Source organism: Ostrea edulis, chromosome 3 (assembly GCF_947568905.1).
Source record: "Ostrea edulis chromosome 3, xbOstEdul1.1, whole genome shotgun sequence".
In the NCBI taxonomy this organism is placed as follows: domain Eukaryota; kingdom Metazoa; phylum Mollusca; class Bivalvia; order Ostreida; family Ostreidae; genus Ostrea; species Ostrea edulis.
Window position 1 is genome coordinate 78,626,322 of NC_079166.1, and position 17,283 is coordinate 78,643,604.

Genomic DNA, 17,283 nt, shown 5'->3' on the forward strand with positions numbered 1-17,283 from the left:
TATCCCTCCTTATCGTGATTTTCTTAGAAACAATGTGTCTTTTGTAATCATTTTCAAATAATCGTCTTCCAACAGTCCTAGAAAAATATTTTTCAACATAATTGTTGTTACATTTAGTTGTGAAGTCTTCCAGAATCTGTCTTTGGTTGTTCCGGACCATCCGAAAAAGTCGACGATCGGCTCTACTTTCAGTTTTTCTCCGCCTGCCAGTTCTTGAAAGATTTTCCTCATTTCCCCTTTTCTTCACCCGTTTAAAAAATATTTACAGTCTTGGGATTAACTTCAGTAATTTTTGCTATTTTGTGACCCGAATAAGCTTTTTTGAATAAACTAACAATGATTTTTCTAACGTCCGGTGTCAAATCTTTTCCACGGCGACTCATTTTTTAAGCAGACGATAATATCAACAAACAAAACGGAATTAAAATTTGAAAATTAAATTTAAAACTGTAATCGGTGTCAATGTTTTTATCCGAGTACAGCAAATTGCGATTTGTAAACGTATTGTTAATTTGAGGAGCCATTATATTTTCGCCAATACGAGTTACAGAAACACCCGCGGCCATTTTGGGAACTAAATTATGGCCAACTGCTGTATGTCAAGGGATAGTGTCAAAGGGTTTATCAGATCTCTATTTTCTCAAGAATTAGTCATGCAATTGCATTCGAATGTATAATGCCAAGTTCCTCGTAGAGAAGTCACAATAAAAATATGTTCATGGAATCAATTGACGCCGTAAATTATTACTACACGGCAAATACTATGAGTCGATATCCTAGAAACTAGAACGAGGTTTTATCACAAAATTAAAACACAATGCTGGGGAACCCATTATAAGGGGCTTGTCTATATCAGCAGGGCAATCAAATGAGGATATTTCATGAGCTTTGATGTCATATTAGACTGGCGACTGGCAGGGTCTTCCATCCTGATAACTAACGGTAACATTTGACTACATGGTTCGTAATGGTACTTCACCCGACGTTAGTGAATCATGTTATACATCATGCAATCCAATCTCGAATCGAGGTCCTTGTTACAGTAGAAGGAACCCATTGACGTTGTCTTTCCCACATGTGTAAACTGACTAAAGTGACTAGAATAGTAAGCAGCATGTTTCATTCCGCATTTATGTATCTTAACCTCATATTTTGTATCACCAATAGCAGTCACAGATATCCATGTGTTATCGGTGTTGTTTGCATATCTAATAATGCTTGCACGGATGATACGTCGCAGTTAGCGGAAGTATTGAGGTACTTTACATGGCCGTAGGAACCGGGGGGCACGGGGGGTGGGGCGTGACCCCCCTAATATTTTCCCCCAAAAAATTCATATTGTAAAATTCACATATAGTGTAATGTATAATTATTTTTAAGCAGAAAGTTCATTTAATTCAATGAGACTCAAAGACAGTCAGTGTGACTGTCCTTTAGCTTAAATAAAAAAATATTATGAAAAGCACTTCATGCTTTAACATTTCTTAGGGCATCATCCAAAAGGTCGTAATCATGAGGTAATAGTTTGGTTCTCGTTCCCAGCTCCGCATCTAGCGTCAAACCTATGATATGTAGTGACTGCTCCTTTGCCAAGTGCCCGGCACTAGTGTCGTTTAAAGTCCTTTACCGGTATTTGTTGACGACTCATACGAGTGAAAAAATCTTGCAAGGGACGACTGATCAAAAGGTATCTAATATGTGTGACCTTGACTAACTTTCAAGGTCTAATAATTCATTAGATAGTTTGCTAATAGAAACTTCGTCTTGATACAAAAATGTCTATGCCCAACTGCCCTAATACCAGTTCAACGTTTGTACATATTTAAAATCTTTTTGTAAAGCTAATATGATGAATTGTTGACTTTTTTTATCATCACAGTTTTTATGGTAAAGGTAAACCCGACAATGTGTGAAGTACTATTTATCAGTGACGTAACACCCCCAATATAAAATATATACGGTACCAATTTTGATGCACCAGATGCGCATTTCGACAAATAATGTCTCTTCAGTGATGCTCAACCGAAATGTTTGAAATCCGAAATAACAATGAAGTTTTAGAGCTATTATAGCCAAAAAACAGCGTGCCAAAAAAGTGGAGTCAAATTCGTCTAAGGATAAGAGCTATGCATGAGGGAGATAATCCTTAGTTTTCAAATGAATTTCTAAATTTTATAACAGCATTTAAATATACATTCGTATTTTCAAGCTAGTAACGAAGTACTTAGCTATTGGGCTGTAGAGACCCTCGGGGAGTAACTGTCCACCAGCAGAGGCCTCGACCCAGGGGTCGACGTAGGTTATGACGTGTAACAACTTTTTCAAAGCTTGTAAAGTCTCAGGCTGTCAAGACCTGTTTCATTCTTGGTCCAAGAGTAGACACTATCGTATCAGTGTAAGATCAACCTTCCGCAAGGTTTTAACTTTGATTATATTTCACAATGTATGCCCAAACGGACGAAAGAAAGGCATTTTTCGAAAAAATGCACGAAGAAGCAAGGGATGCAGGAAAAAAGGGATGGGGAGCACTAAGTTTACTTGTTAGACTCAAAAGGCAATTTTTAAAGAAATATCCTCTTCCAACAAGCATACCTAATATCCCAACTTCGAATACTCGAAAAGATGCTGTTTCATCAGAGTTTTATCCAAATGATGCTCCTTCTGAGCTTATCCCGATTCAGATATACGGTGATGGGAATTGTTTATTCAGAACTCTCTTTTTTGTGTTTGGACATGAGGACAATTTTAAGGAAATGAGGGTACAAATTGTGTTTGAACTTGTTTCAAACCTGAAGCGCTACAGGAATAAAAACACTTTTGTGACCATGTCCACAAACAAAAGTTCACTTCAATATGTCTTTGAAAGTTCCCTGTCAGAAAAGTGTTTAATTACTGGTGATTTGATTCTTTAGTTACAAAAGGAAACAATAAAAACAACCCAGAACGGTTACTATTCAAGCCTTTTACATGTGTTCGTAGCTTCTAACGTTTTGCAGAAATCAATCATGTCGATTTTCTCCGAGGTGCAAAACCCTGGTGTAAACAGACAAGATCATAATCAGCTTATTGTTCCTCTTGACCGTGCTGATGCTAAAGAGTATCAGGATGATATCCACATAATGTGGACTCAAACAATTGCTACAAAAATAGATGGTTGGACACCTAATCATTTTGTTACCTGTATTCACAAGCATGAGGAACCTCTTTCAAAGCGTTCGAGGTTATCCTTTGAGGATTCTGAACCTCATCGCTCATTTGAACCAAAACAATCACAAAATAGTCCTTCCCCACTCTTGGAGTCTAACACAAATGAGGAGTCTATTGCGACAGGTAAATTGGGGAAAACTGCAAACAAAGAAACAGACAAACATGTTAAGGTTGCTTCCTTTATTGATTCTTCTTCTTCTTCAGAAGATGATATCTCAGAAATACCAGTTCAAAAGGCCCAGGTTGTACATGAAAAATGGCATACACCAGAGATCGGTAGTACCCCAAATCAACCACGGAATATTTTCTTTCCAGCAAAAAAGTTTGGTAAAAAGATGAGATCTTTCAATGCCTCCTAGTTTGATCGGTAGTCTTGGTTACATTATGTAGAAATCAAAGATGTTGTATTCTGTTTGCCTTGCATAAAATCATTTCAGAAGAAGACTCTCAATTGTCACAAGAAAGAAAAAGCTTTCATATCAAGTGGTTTTAAAAACTGGAACAAAGCAACCACAAAATTCGCCACACACGAGAAAAGTGATTGCCATAAAGAGGCAATGGAAAGGGGGTTTACGATAAAGGAGGAGGTTGAAGATGTTGGCGAATGTCTTTCAAAGACGCACGAAGTCGAGAAGAAGTCTAACAGAGAAAATTTGCTTAAAATCACAAACATTTTGAAGTTTTTTGCTCGACAAGGAATTGCTCTTCGGGGTGACAAAGACGAGAAAATCTCGAACTTTAATCAACTTCTCATGCTAGAGGCTAAACGCGATCCCCAGCTTCAGGAATGACTACAACGCAAGACAAATAAGTATGTTGCTCCAGATATACAAAATGAAATTTTGCAGGTGATGGGGTTGCAGGTTTTGCGACAAATTGTTGCTTTCATCAAATCGTCTGAATTCTTTTCAAAAATGGCAGACGAAACACGAGATATTTCCAACAAAGAGCAACTTGTTTTATGCATTCGATGGGTTGATAAAAATTTTACCGCTCATGAAGATTTATTAGGGATGTACTGTCTTTCTGACATTGTGGCTAATTCAATAACCCTATAGCTAGCAATTAAAGATTCCGTTTTAAGGTTCGATCTGCCTATCAACAAAGAACGAGACCAGTGTTATGACATGGCTGCTTCTATGGCTGGTTCAAAGACAGGTGTTGCAACACAAATTCATGCACTTGAACCCAGAGCCCTTTACATACACTGTTATGGTCATGCTCTTAACCTAGCTTGCAGTGATTCTATTAAGGGATGTAAGTTGCTTAGAGACACCCTGGACATTGCAAAGGATATAACAAAGTTGATTAAAGAATCTCCAAGAAGGGAGATGATTGATTTTCAATACATTAAAAAAATGCCCAAAATCTAGAGAAAACGTCAGTGGGAATAAGGGTTTTGTGTCCCACAAGATGGACAATAAAAGCCGACACATATTTGAGCATTTTGTCAAATTATGAAATTCTAAGAAATGTTTGGAATGAAAGCCTCCAATACGTGCGTGAGGTAGAAATGAGAAACAGAATTAGGGGAGTGGCTGCTTATATGTGCAGGTTTGATTTCTTCTTTGGGTGTTTACTGAGTGAAAAACTTTTACGTTATAGTGATAAGTTGGCAAGGGCTCTGCGGGCTCCAAATCTCTCGGCGCGTGATAGTCAAAAAATGGCATCAACGACAATGAGTGGTTTGCAAAGTTTCCGAGATGAGACAATCTTCTCTCAGTTTTACGAGGACGTTGTTGAAAAAGCAAAACAGATGAACATCGATGATCCTGTTCTTCCTAGAAAACGCAAAATTCCTCGTAAACTTGATGATGGGACAGCAGCAAATGCTTTTTCATCGTGTGCAGATATGTATAGGGAAGATTTCTACGAGGCATTATATCTGCTTTTAGCTGGCATAAAATCTAGATTTGACCAACCAGGTTACAAAGCTTATGTTAATCTTGAAAACCTCGTAATTAAGGCTTGCACAGGTCAAACGTTTGAAGAATTCAATTTTGTCACGACCCTATATGATACAGATTTGAAGCCAATGGATCTTCACTGCCAGCTTATAATGTTAAAGAATGTTTTGCCAAAAGACTTTACGCCAGATATACCAAGTGTGGTTGAATTTTTCAGACATTCAAATGAAAAAAGTCTGTTTGCCGAGATCCTCAATTTTGGTACTTCCTGCAATTAACGCTACCAGTGAGCGCTCATTCAGCGCCTTGAAAAGATTGAAAACATCACTGAGATCAACAATGAGCCAAATACGAATAAATAATTTGCTTTTATTGCATGTTCATAAAAATGAGACTGATGAACTGAATCCAGAAAAAATAGATGAGGAGTTCGTAAGTGAAAGTGAACACAAACTGGCGATTTTTGGAAAGTTTACCGAGTGCTAAATACCTCATGACTCAGAAATGATTGATAACAAAATGATAAAGATAAAAAAAAAGATTTAAAAAAATCCTTAACACCCCCTCCAAAAAATAAAAACAAACAAAAATTAAATTTAAAGTTGAGGGGTTTTCTGGGAAACTAATTAGATTCTATGTACATAATTAGATTTATGTACATGACGTACACCTCAATGCTTGCACATATTTATGCAGTTATCTTTTTACTAATGGTTTTGTCGATATCACTTTTTTGTCGTAAACTACTTTGGTGTGGTGCCCCCTCCCCCCACCCCCCCCCCCCCCACCCCCAGTGAAATTGCTTCCTACGGGCCTGCTTTATATTATCCAAATGCAAATCTTGATGTTTGTTTTAAATCGCGTCGATGATTTTTCACTCATCTTGAAACGTCACCAGCTGTAGCTGATGTATCACCTATGCTTATGTCTAAGGGCCGTAGTGTTGAGTGTTCTTTAACTCTTTGCCTATCACGCCGCCTATCACGTAACAGTAGCATTTGCTTTCGCCGCTGAATGATGACGTTGCCCTTTTCCCCACAGCGCTTTGGAGTTGATTTGTGAAAATTCGGAATTTTTAACACATTTCTTCACAACGTTTTTCATTGTTATATATTCGGTTAGTTTATCGCGGATAGTTCTGATAAAAGATGATACGTTAAGACTGTCGAATCGGGAGTGGAAGCAAGTGAAAAATTACGATAAATATAGGGTAAAATATTTTCTTGTGAAAAGATTTATAATACAAAATTTGCCCTTTTTTCTCCTTCTTTTTTATTAATTATTCTACATGTTTGTTTGTATAACAAAGAAATACCACGATTGAAGACTTCCTTATCTACTAGTATTTTTAAAAAATCATATCAATATACAGTGTACCTACATTTCCAACGTTATTGTTTTTCCTTCGATATGCTCTATATATTATTTGTTTTAAGATTAAAATAATCTTATCATAAAATTTCATCTTGATTTCAAAGAAAAAATGTAATCAATTTAGTTCTAGACAAAGTTTAACATATTCATTTATACTGACGATTGATTAAAACTTTACTTGGTAAAAATAAACAAATATACTACATCATGTTTTGTAAATAAGAATTCTCCTATGTAGTTGGAAATTTTTTGACGCATGCATAAATTCTCTTCAATGTTCAAAACAAGATGTGGAAAAAAAAACCAACAGAGCACTGCTGTTCATTACACAGTCCGCATCCGTATGTCCTGTCCTACCTTGGGGGTGTGTGCTTTAGAACAGAAATTACAAAAATGCACTGTAGCCACCTTGCAATTGTCTTTTGTGATGTCCTGCATGTTCCGATTAGGAGCTATGTCAGTGGGAGGCCTAGCTATACTTCCTCTTATAGGCACATATCATCGTCTTTTCAACAACATAAAAATGGAATGGGGGGGGGGGGGGGGGGCGAAGATGTCTTGTCTAAAATTATTGACAAGGAAATAAAAATAGGGGAGGCTGTCCGAACTTCAAGTCCTAATTCGTGGAAGGGGAGGAGGGTTCATCAACTAAAACTTACTCAACCTCCGCTCGACTGCGATTGATCAGATACTGTGTGTTTGTATGGAAAGGGGTTGTCGTCTTTCACGACATGAGTTCAATTCTTAACTTGAAGCTTACGTTCTTCTCTTTCAATACTACTATCAGAAATAGTGGGGGGAGTGGGTTACCATTATACTAAATATGTACCTTTATTTGCATATCAAAATAATGAAAAATACCGTTGTCACCCCCCCTCCTCCTATGCAGATATGCGCCCTCCTTCATGATAAGAAATGTTTTGATGGTCACTATATTGATCAGGAAGTGTATGACATATTTCTTCCATTTTTTGCTGAGTTGACCAACCGGATACTTAGATCATAAATAGACAAACATGTAAACGTCTCGAAAAAATTATTGGTCTGAACCGAAATAAGAGCATGTCTTGACTTATCACAGCATTTGTAATTCTATTAATATGAATTTAAAACCCAAATTCTGAAACTTAAATATCCAATACAATTATTTTCCTAATATTCTAAAAATCGGATGAAACGGCCCACGTCAAGCAGTCATAATGTGATAAAAGAAAATATAAAATTTATTATATATATAATAATTATTTGATAAATACTTAAATGTACTTAACAACTGATCCAGTGAAACACTGAATATTATAGACAAATATATTGTTTCTCTTCATTTAGGAAACATACCAGTGTACCAACTCTTTAGAATTGGTTAAAATTAATGATTACATAAATCTGAACTAAAAACCAGTCTATAGATATTTGATAAATGAATCATCGTAATTGAGAAAGAAAATTCAAATTCTCGATGAATCTTCTCGTGTTTATTTTGACACCATTCATTTTGGAAACCATTTTATGCGCTGGAAGATGCGCATTTTACTGGTAATTGCATCTTAATCAAATGGTAGAATATTTACATATGTGCATTTTCCTTGTTACAGTGTATCTATGTATGATTGCGCAATATTTTTCGTCTACCAGTGCGCCCGAGTCTTAATAATGACATTTTCCCGCAGTTCGCTAGTATTCACGTTATAGTAGCGTGTTTTCATATACTTGTTTTGGTCAGTAGCGGGCAGTATACTGTCACGGGGAGTAAGCGGGTTAGTTAGACTGGTGACTTTCTAGCCAGCGTTCATGCAGATAGGACACATTATGCTATTTTCAGTTTTTATTTAGCATTTTGTATATTTTTCAGTATGTTTACCTTATTTTTCCTCTTTATTTGTGAAACAACATACTGTCACAATCTGGAGGGGAGGGGGGGGGGTGACATACCGTCACAATCTGGATGGGGAGTGGGGTGTGTGTGTGTGTGACAAAGCCGGGAAAAAGGATGGTACCAACAGACGCGTTCTAACTTACTATCCAAAATATTAAGCAAGAGCATGTTGGTACATTCATCCACAAAATCCACCGTTTAAGAATACATGTACATAATAATGCATTAGTATGAGATATGAATATGAAATGATGGATTCCGAGGATGACTTCTTGTTCTCTCGGTAATTTCTGCTTCCCTTGTTCATAGGAGCCTTTTCGTTTTACAAAATGCGGACCTCCTCGTAACATTGAATAAAATATTTTCCGTTTTGTTCCGTCTTCCGTTCCGTGTTATAGCAACACCCCAGATTGGCAAATGTATAGGCCTATATTTTATTGGGGCTAAAATTGATGGGTTGGTGTCTTTTCCTTAAACATATATTTCTTTTTATTGAACGTTGAGTATTTTTAAAAATCAAATAATAATTTCACAGATCTTAACACAAACTCGACCATACTGCAATGAAATTTTATGAATTAATGGAATTTTAAGTAAATCCAAGCTTTCGTTTGAATCTTTGCGTGTTTCTTATAGCAGATTTATGTTGCATAGATCGTTTTATTCTTTGGAAGATGTTCTGACAATGGGAAATGTAATTGGAATAAAAAAAATCATTTACTCTTCTCGTTACATTTAACATTTATTTTATACATATAATTTGAAACGTCGAGAGCTTGTGTTTTGTAAGCAGTGTGGTGTTTTTGGTTACGTAATACTTTCTGTCTTCACATGTGTCCGATCCGAGTTTTGAAATGCACGGGTTTTACGAGGAATTATCAGTTCGAAGCAGCATGGTTTCTCTTCAAATTCTACCTGAAACTTGGTTAAATTGAAGACTCCCCCCACCCCTCACCATTCTAAGAATGGTTACTTATTCTTTCGTTTATTTTTCATTTATTGCAAAGTAAAACTTTTTAGAAATGAAATAAAAATTGCATAGATCCAAGCAAAGACTCTGCCTTCGATAAATCAGTGAATTCACTTGTGAAAAATAATGATGAAAAAAATAAAAAAAAATATTTATATACTTCATTTTGCCAACCATTTCTTTTAAAATCTAATAAAATGTTAGATTTCGTGTCCGTGACTGACTTCATTTGTTTCGGTAAATTTGTATGTAGTATAATTTCTAAGGTTGCGTAATCTGGGCGTCCGAGTTTTGAAAGGCACGGTTTTGACTAGGGTCTCTTTATCGACACTACAAATGACCAAATTGAAGATGTACACACATTTCCTCTCTCGTTTGAAATAAGACTGTTGTTGTGTTAACCTCGCTGGAGAATACAAATACATGTTTTAAAAAAAAAACTTTTCCCCAAATTTTTAAAATTTGTTTGACGTACATATGCATAACTTACGCATATCACGAAATTCATGATGGAATTAATTAATGTGATTTTAATACCCCCCCCCCCCTTTCTGATGCTACTTTAAAATAAAGTGATCATCTTCCTGACAATCAGTAATCTTAATAACCCTGTAGATATATGAATTCAAATAATCCAATAAAATAATCAAAACAAAATATGAATGATTCCTCTAAAATACCGCGTTATAGATTTCTCCGTCGGTAAACAATGGAGCTGTGTTGAAGTAATGTATCCCCTAATCTATCTCTTTGTTACTGTTGGAACTATCAAATAAATCTGGCAAATCGCTCATTTTATCACTATTTAGTCTTACAACCCAAGATATTGAAAAAAAAAATAAAACAAATGCGCATTGAAAGTGCGTTAAAGTGCGTGATTGTGGGGCAAAGGTATATGCGTTTAAATGCGTGATTGTGGGGAAGGGGGTTAACATGCCAGGACCTCTGTTGTTAAGGTCATATCCGGAAGACCTAGTAATCTCACTTCAAAACGGAGCAACTATTAACTATGTTTTACTCTTAGAATTGTCGCAACCATGAAACGAGTGTACTACAACTCACAATCTTCCCGTCATAAAGCAAACTCTTTTCTACTGAGTCATCATGACCGATCTGGATTCATACGATCTACCTTGCATATAGTAATAAAAAAGTGAAGATAAAACGAAGAGTGGTCAATCTCATAATTCATATACAGAAATTCAAATTAAGAGTCAATCAAACACGGACTACTGTACACATAAGTGGGAACGGGTGCTTAGGATGAGTGGGTATAACTGTTTACTACCACGTGCGCCCTCTCAATCAGATAAATGTAGTACTCCGTAGTTAAAATCAGTATATGAAGAATGACCTAACAATGTCTTTGAAACATGTTATACAGCATTTGATACAACGATAGGTTGTATTGTCAGATGAGATTTATAACGACCATAACATTAGCAAAATACTGACAAAAACAAAATTGTTAAAATCCCTGTAACATCAACTTATTTGTAGGTAGCGTGGCTTGATATAACTCCCTTTACCTGATCAAGATACAGGGCTCATGACGGGTGTGACCGGTCGATAGGGGATGCTTACTCCTCCTAGGCACCTGATCCCTCCTCCGGTATATCCAGGGATCCGTGTTGCCCAACTCTCTATTTTGTATTACTTATAGGAGTTATGAGATTGATCACTGATCGATATCTTCACCTTCCAGAAAAAAAATATATCACGTGAGCTTCAGGGTGTTTGGTAGCCCCCATGTCCCCTTAATAAACATCCCTGCATCGTTTGCCTTGAGCTTTCGGTACAGGGACACAGTTGCCGTTCATTAATTGATCATCAACTATAGTTATTTACTCTTGAGATAAAATACTCATAGCATCCAAGGTGTAGGTAGACATGTCCTGCAAGAATATGTGTTTCTCGCATCAAGATAAAAGCCCAAAGCATTTGTAATCAATCAACAAGGGTTGTGTAAAATAGTTGTTATATTACACACGTTTGATATCGCAGTCAAGGTACGAATAACTGAGTTACCATTTCTATTCTGGATTCCAAAACTTTACAAGAAATCATAGTTTAAAGATATACTTCACTGGATCCAGTACAAATTCTACTAACATCTATCCTTGCTCCTCACATGAATGTTGACTACTTTGAAGGAGTATATATATATATATATATATATATATATATATATATATATCTATATATGCATCCATTGCATACACAGTTTTTCAATTCTTCCAAAATACCGTTAGTGTAGCTGGAATATAGTACCGCTTATTTTCATTACAGAATACTTATTGTTTTGGTTGAAGTCAGTACATACCTACTGTGACAATGACGCCCCAGTGATCATCGTTGGAACACATCTAGATCAAACCAAAGAACAGGTATATTCCTCTTTCTTTTTCAGAAAGATGTGTCTATAATGCAGTAGTTTTGTCCAACCTCCCATATGTAAAAAAAAAAAATAGGCATGTAGATATGGAAGGGCTCTATCAATGTTATATGATCCCTTTGGAAAAAAATCTTACTCCAGGGTTGGGCCAAACTTGATATATATATTCTCGATGTGAAAAACATTCAGATAACATCTTCTTTTATGCTATTGATAAAACATTCAAACTAAATAGATATTTAGATAGACAAGAGAACAGTTTGCCACAATTATAGTCGTTAATGTATATATCATGGCTTTTTCAATTTCTCTGTTACTGTTTAAAAATTGAATGCATGACTTCAAAACACAGAAAGGGATGTATCAAACTTATGAATTTAGCAACCCCATGCAGAGTTCTGACACTAGGACGGGTCCTAAGTAATGATATAGTGTTAATACACCGCATAACAGTATATCGTGCAAGGTTTTTTGTTCAGTAGTATTGGTAATTGTAAGGACATTTGTTTTTTAAGAACATTTTTTTATATGCTATACTGCAGCTGAATACTAGAATTTAACTTATATATGTAGAGCAGGACAATCACTGATTATTTCAGAGCCTTTTGGTCTCGTGATACACTTTGCTAACGCTCTGGTCACCAATGAAACATGTGCACCTCTTCTATTTTTCGGAATTCCAATTTCATTTAGAAAAATAAATCCTTAAAAAATTACTATGGTATGAAACCCAAGTCCATGCTTTTTTTAACAATCAACATTTCAAAACCGACTACCACAACCTCTCATACGATGGCTCGCATTCTTTGGCTACAACAATATTGCAATGACGCTGATTTGTAATCGAAATTTTCGGGGTAGACCTCACTATCTTATGAAGCTATTTTACAACTGGTCCAGATTTTGTATCATATAATTCTCTGATATTTGATATTTAGTTAAATTTAAATAATGCATTATGATAAACATGCGCATTGTTTTAAAAAATAAGTTGCATTGATTTGTGATTTCTAGAATCCCAACAAACTCTACAACAGCATACAGGATTACCTCAAACACGACCAACATCTGAAGTCACACTTAGCCAGAGAACGCTGCTTCGTTCTGGGTTTTAAGTCGGATGGGTCATCATTCCAAGACACGCTTTCTGAACTAGAGAAGTGTATGATTTCAATTGCTAAACAAGACAAATGGAAAGAAAGCATTCCTACAGATTGGGCACTGTCTGAAGTCGTTCTCCGAAACCTCAGGCGACAGGGAGAGAGAATGATACCAGTAACAGAATTTTTGAGGGAATGTTTTGGTAACATCAGAGAGAAATACACACAAATCAGAGATATCTTGAAATTTTACCACGATATAGGTGTTATACTACACTTTGACGAGGGTTCTCTTGCAAAGACTGTCATCATTAACATCCAGTGGTTCGTTGATTCCTTTAAGAACATAATAACCGATCCAAACCATGTCAGGGATTTGGTCGAAGACAACCGCGATTGGTTGGAGTTTAACGAAAACGGTCACATAAATGACAGTCTATTGACCAATATTTGGAGGAGTTGGAACTTTGAAATTGATCCCCGTGACAAATCAAACCTGTTACAGTACATGGAACGTCTTGGTCTCATTTTTATTGGTGATCAGACACATTATATCCCTTGCATGAACAAGAGGAAATTTGCTGTCGTACAAGAGGAAGGTTTGCAATCGATTGAAAGTAAAACATCAGTATTGATCTTTCGATTCCCTTTTCTGCCGTACTTCATATATTTCCGTCTGATTGTTGCTTGTTTGACAAAGACCAGAGGGGAATGGAGATTTCCAAAAGACGAGCACCTTCCTTTATACAAAAATCTGGCGTATTTTGTCTATAAGGAGCACACTGTTGCCCTTGCTGTGAATAGATGTTCCATTCAACTTCAAGTTTTTCAATGCAACAAAAATCCAATCTCAAAAAATGTCGCATTGGAAATCCGTGACGATATTAAGAGATTGCTCAATGATCTAACCAGAAACTTTCACAAGGAAATCATGTACACTGTTGGATATCAATGTTCAAAACAGGAAGTGTACCGTGAACATGATGACTGTTTTGTTGAAGAGAAAGAAATTCACGGGAAAGGCGAGTAAACGTGCCCAATACACGAAATAGAAAAGCATCATACCGTAATAGGATCAAACCTCCTATATTATTGGAATAAGGTATGTTATCTTTGAATAAGAGTGTATTTAACGTAACATCACGCAGTCTAATTTATACCATGCATATTAGTTTAGTTAATAATGATGATAATGTTCCTTTCAATAGGATGTTCAGAACAAACCAGCAAGTGAGTAAATTCAAGAATTGTATGAAACAAGGATTTTTTTAGTAAAAAATTGTAGCAGTCGAAGGAAGATTGTTTCAGAAAATATACATATTTATCGTCATTCAAGTACCTTATAATCGTACATCTTAATCACCTATAATTGATCATGTATTTTCAAATAATTTAGATGTAAATATATGCAGCAGTCACGGAAACAATTGATTACTTGTATTTTCATCAATTTGATTGAAGATCGTGATTATTTTATCTTTACCGTTCATTCCGTCTAAAATTACAGTTTGATTGTCAAATATTCTGCATGTTTGGTTCATTACCACATAACTAAAATTCTGAAAGTGTTATTACCACTTTGCCAGAATTTTGAAATTGCTGTTTCTGCTTTGCTAACATTTTAAAATTATTATTCTCTCATAGCTGATACATGTATTCTGAAAGTGTTACTTCTGCTTCGCTAAAATTCTGAAATTGTTATTCCTACTTCGCTAATATTCTAACATTATCATTCTCTCATAGCTGAAATTCTGAAAGTATTACTTCTACTTCGCTAAAATTCTAAAACTGTTATTTTTATTTCACTAAAATTCTCAAATTGTTATTCCCACGTAACGAACATTCTGAATTTGATACATCCACTTCCATAGAATTTTGTAATTGTTATTCCGTGTGGTTTCACACCTGAGTGGTCCCCGTGTGTGGAAGGTTTTAGACTTGTAATTTTTATTCCGTGTGGTTTCACACCTGAGTGGTCCCCGTGTATGGTAGGTTTTAGACTTACTACCTGTAATTTTGTAATTGTTATTCCGTGTGGCTTCACACCTGAGTGGTCCCCGTGTATGGTAGGTTTTAGATTTACTACCTGTAATTATCAATTGTGTCTATGAAATAACACACATGGTTATAAATGTATTTATTAATATTCCCCCATGAACGCATTTATTTACAAAGTTATTGATGACATTTTCTTTAGATGGTATAATTATCAATTTCATTATGTCTTTAAGAAACCTATAGAAAAAATATTAGAATTATCAAAAATATATTGATTTCCAAAATGATTTGCCTCTAGAAGATACCATATTCTATGAAAAGAATGATGCTGGCATTATCTCAGTCACTTAGAGACTCTTGTATATAAAGGAATAGTGATTTTAATGCTAATATTAGGGGTAATGCTGACTTTATTCAGAGTGATAAAATAGATAATGATAACCACTCTATGATGCTCCTTTATTGAGGTATGACAGCAAAATATACATTTGTGTTATTATCTTGGAAGAATCTCCTTAATAGGATATGTGCACGATTTGAGCTGAACAATTTCATTTTTTTCCATTTTCATTGCTTAACTAAATTTTCTCAATGTTCAACCAAATTTGAGTACCAGTTGTTGAGTTACAAGTGAGATTCAGCACTCACAATTCTTTGTTATGTAAACAAGACTTGTGAATGTTTTTGTTAACATATAAATATTGCCTAATAGAAAATAATATGTTAAAGAGATTCGCGCCTGATATTTGGAGTATTGTCATTTTTGGGGGAAGTAATCAAGTATATTTTCGATTTCTACATTGAAGGAGAATCGGGAAATTAATAAGAAAAATTGCGATCGCAACGCTTGTTATTGAGCCACAGTGTTTCTTAACATGACCATTTTTCACCAAAAAAATATTCAATTAAACTTGATTTATCATAAGCAACACAGATCAATTATTACATAAAATAGGTAATCAATCATGTATTATATCCCTCCTTGCTCAATGGCCATCGGCGCCGAGCATAGGCCTAAGTTTTGCAGTCCTTCACCGGCAGTGGTGACATCTCCATATGAGTGAAATATTCTCGAGAGGGACGTTAAACAATATTCAAGCAATCCCCCATGTATTTTGATAACTGACATTCAAATGTTTGCTTATTAGGCATTAGAAATTCCTTAAATAAGCATTTTATACCTTGAAAATGGAAATACATAATCTGAAAATTTTCAGCTCCAATCGTGTCTTTGCCTCTTTCAAATATTGTGTGTGCACTCTACCCTGAGTTCAAGTTTTTCTAACTTGACATGCCAATAAGAATTCATTATAAACATCTAGGGATTTTCATTCTCGAAGCGATTGGAAAGCATGATATTTCATCGACCGCTTATATTATAGCGCCTCTTATTGGTAGAATTTTATCATTTAATTGCCATACATAACAACAGCACCAATGCGTTATGGAACAAGTTGACATGATCAATCGCTAATGACACAGTCACATCCCTTAATGCGATATGTTTGTTTGTCAGTCTTGAAGTGAAGAATACCTCTAAGTTTCCCTCAATCTGCGTGTAACAATAATAATACACAATGCCTTGCTCATCCATTATATATAGTATATAGTTATAAGAATGTTTAGAGGACTTCGTTAAAAATCTGGTCATAATAAGTAGATACCTCCTTTCTAGTCCGACCCTGATTTTACGTTGGAATATAACTGATACATGATAAAAAAGATATGAATACGAATTATCTCTCACACATTTCTCAATAGGTAATCAATCCTCTTATCTCTCAATTAGCTCATGAAAACTCAAGTGAGCTTTTATCCGACATCTGTCCTTACGTTTTTAACATTTTACACTTTTCTGAAGAAGAACAGGGTCAATTTAAACCAAACTTGTCACAAAGCATGCTGTGGCAAGGATAATTCAAGTCTGTTACAATGAAGTATCAGGCTCTTTTTGAAGTGGAGATAATTAAGACTTTGTAGGGGAAATGTTGCATCGTCTCATAAACCTCTAAACCAATTCCAAACATTCCTAACACAAATGATCCTTGGGTAAAGGGGGGGTGGGTGGGTCAAGATTTGTTTTTAATTAAGGGCCATGATCTCTGAAAAGGGGAGCTAATCACGAACATTCAAATTTAAGGTGATTTAAAATATGTGCTTAAGAACAACTGGTCCAGACAAGTTGATACAGATACTTACAAAAAATTCATGACATCGTGTAGATTCAAATTTATTCAAATCATGGTCCCGGGGGTTGGTTGGGACCAAAGTAGGAGATCAATTTCTACATGGGGATATATAGGGGAAAAAATTCAAGAATATCTTTAACAATAGGGCATGATTATTTATAACATGATGCAAGCCTTTCCAGGTAGTACAGATTCCAGTTTGTTCAATTATGGTACCGGGGTAAGGTGGGGACACTATGGTGAATCCAAGTTTTACATGGAGATATA

At 35.6% G+C, this 17,283-nt stretch overlaps 1 protein-coding gene across 3 annotated transcripts in view; it reads left to right on the forward strand.

Moving 5' to 3' along the window:
* The window catches only part of LOC125676208 (uncharacterized), a 441,312-nt gene that overhangs the window by 156,073 nt on the left and 267,956 nt on the right, over nucleotides 1–17,283 (forward strand). The window contains exons 16-18 of one of the 3 annotated variants that reach the window (XR_008801283.1): nucleotides 11,624–11,721; nucleotides 12,744–13,931; nucleotides 14,038–14,059. The exons of the other annotated variants lie outside the window; for them this stretch is intronic. The gene's annotated coding sequence lies outside the window, so the exon portion shown is untranslated. The remainder of the gene's footprint in view (nucleotides 1–11,623; nucleotides 11,722–12,743; nucleotides 13,932–14,037; nucleotides 14,060–17,283) is intronic. 3 annotated transcript variants of the gene reach the window in all.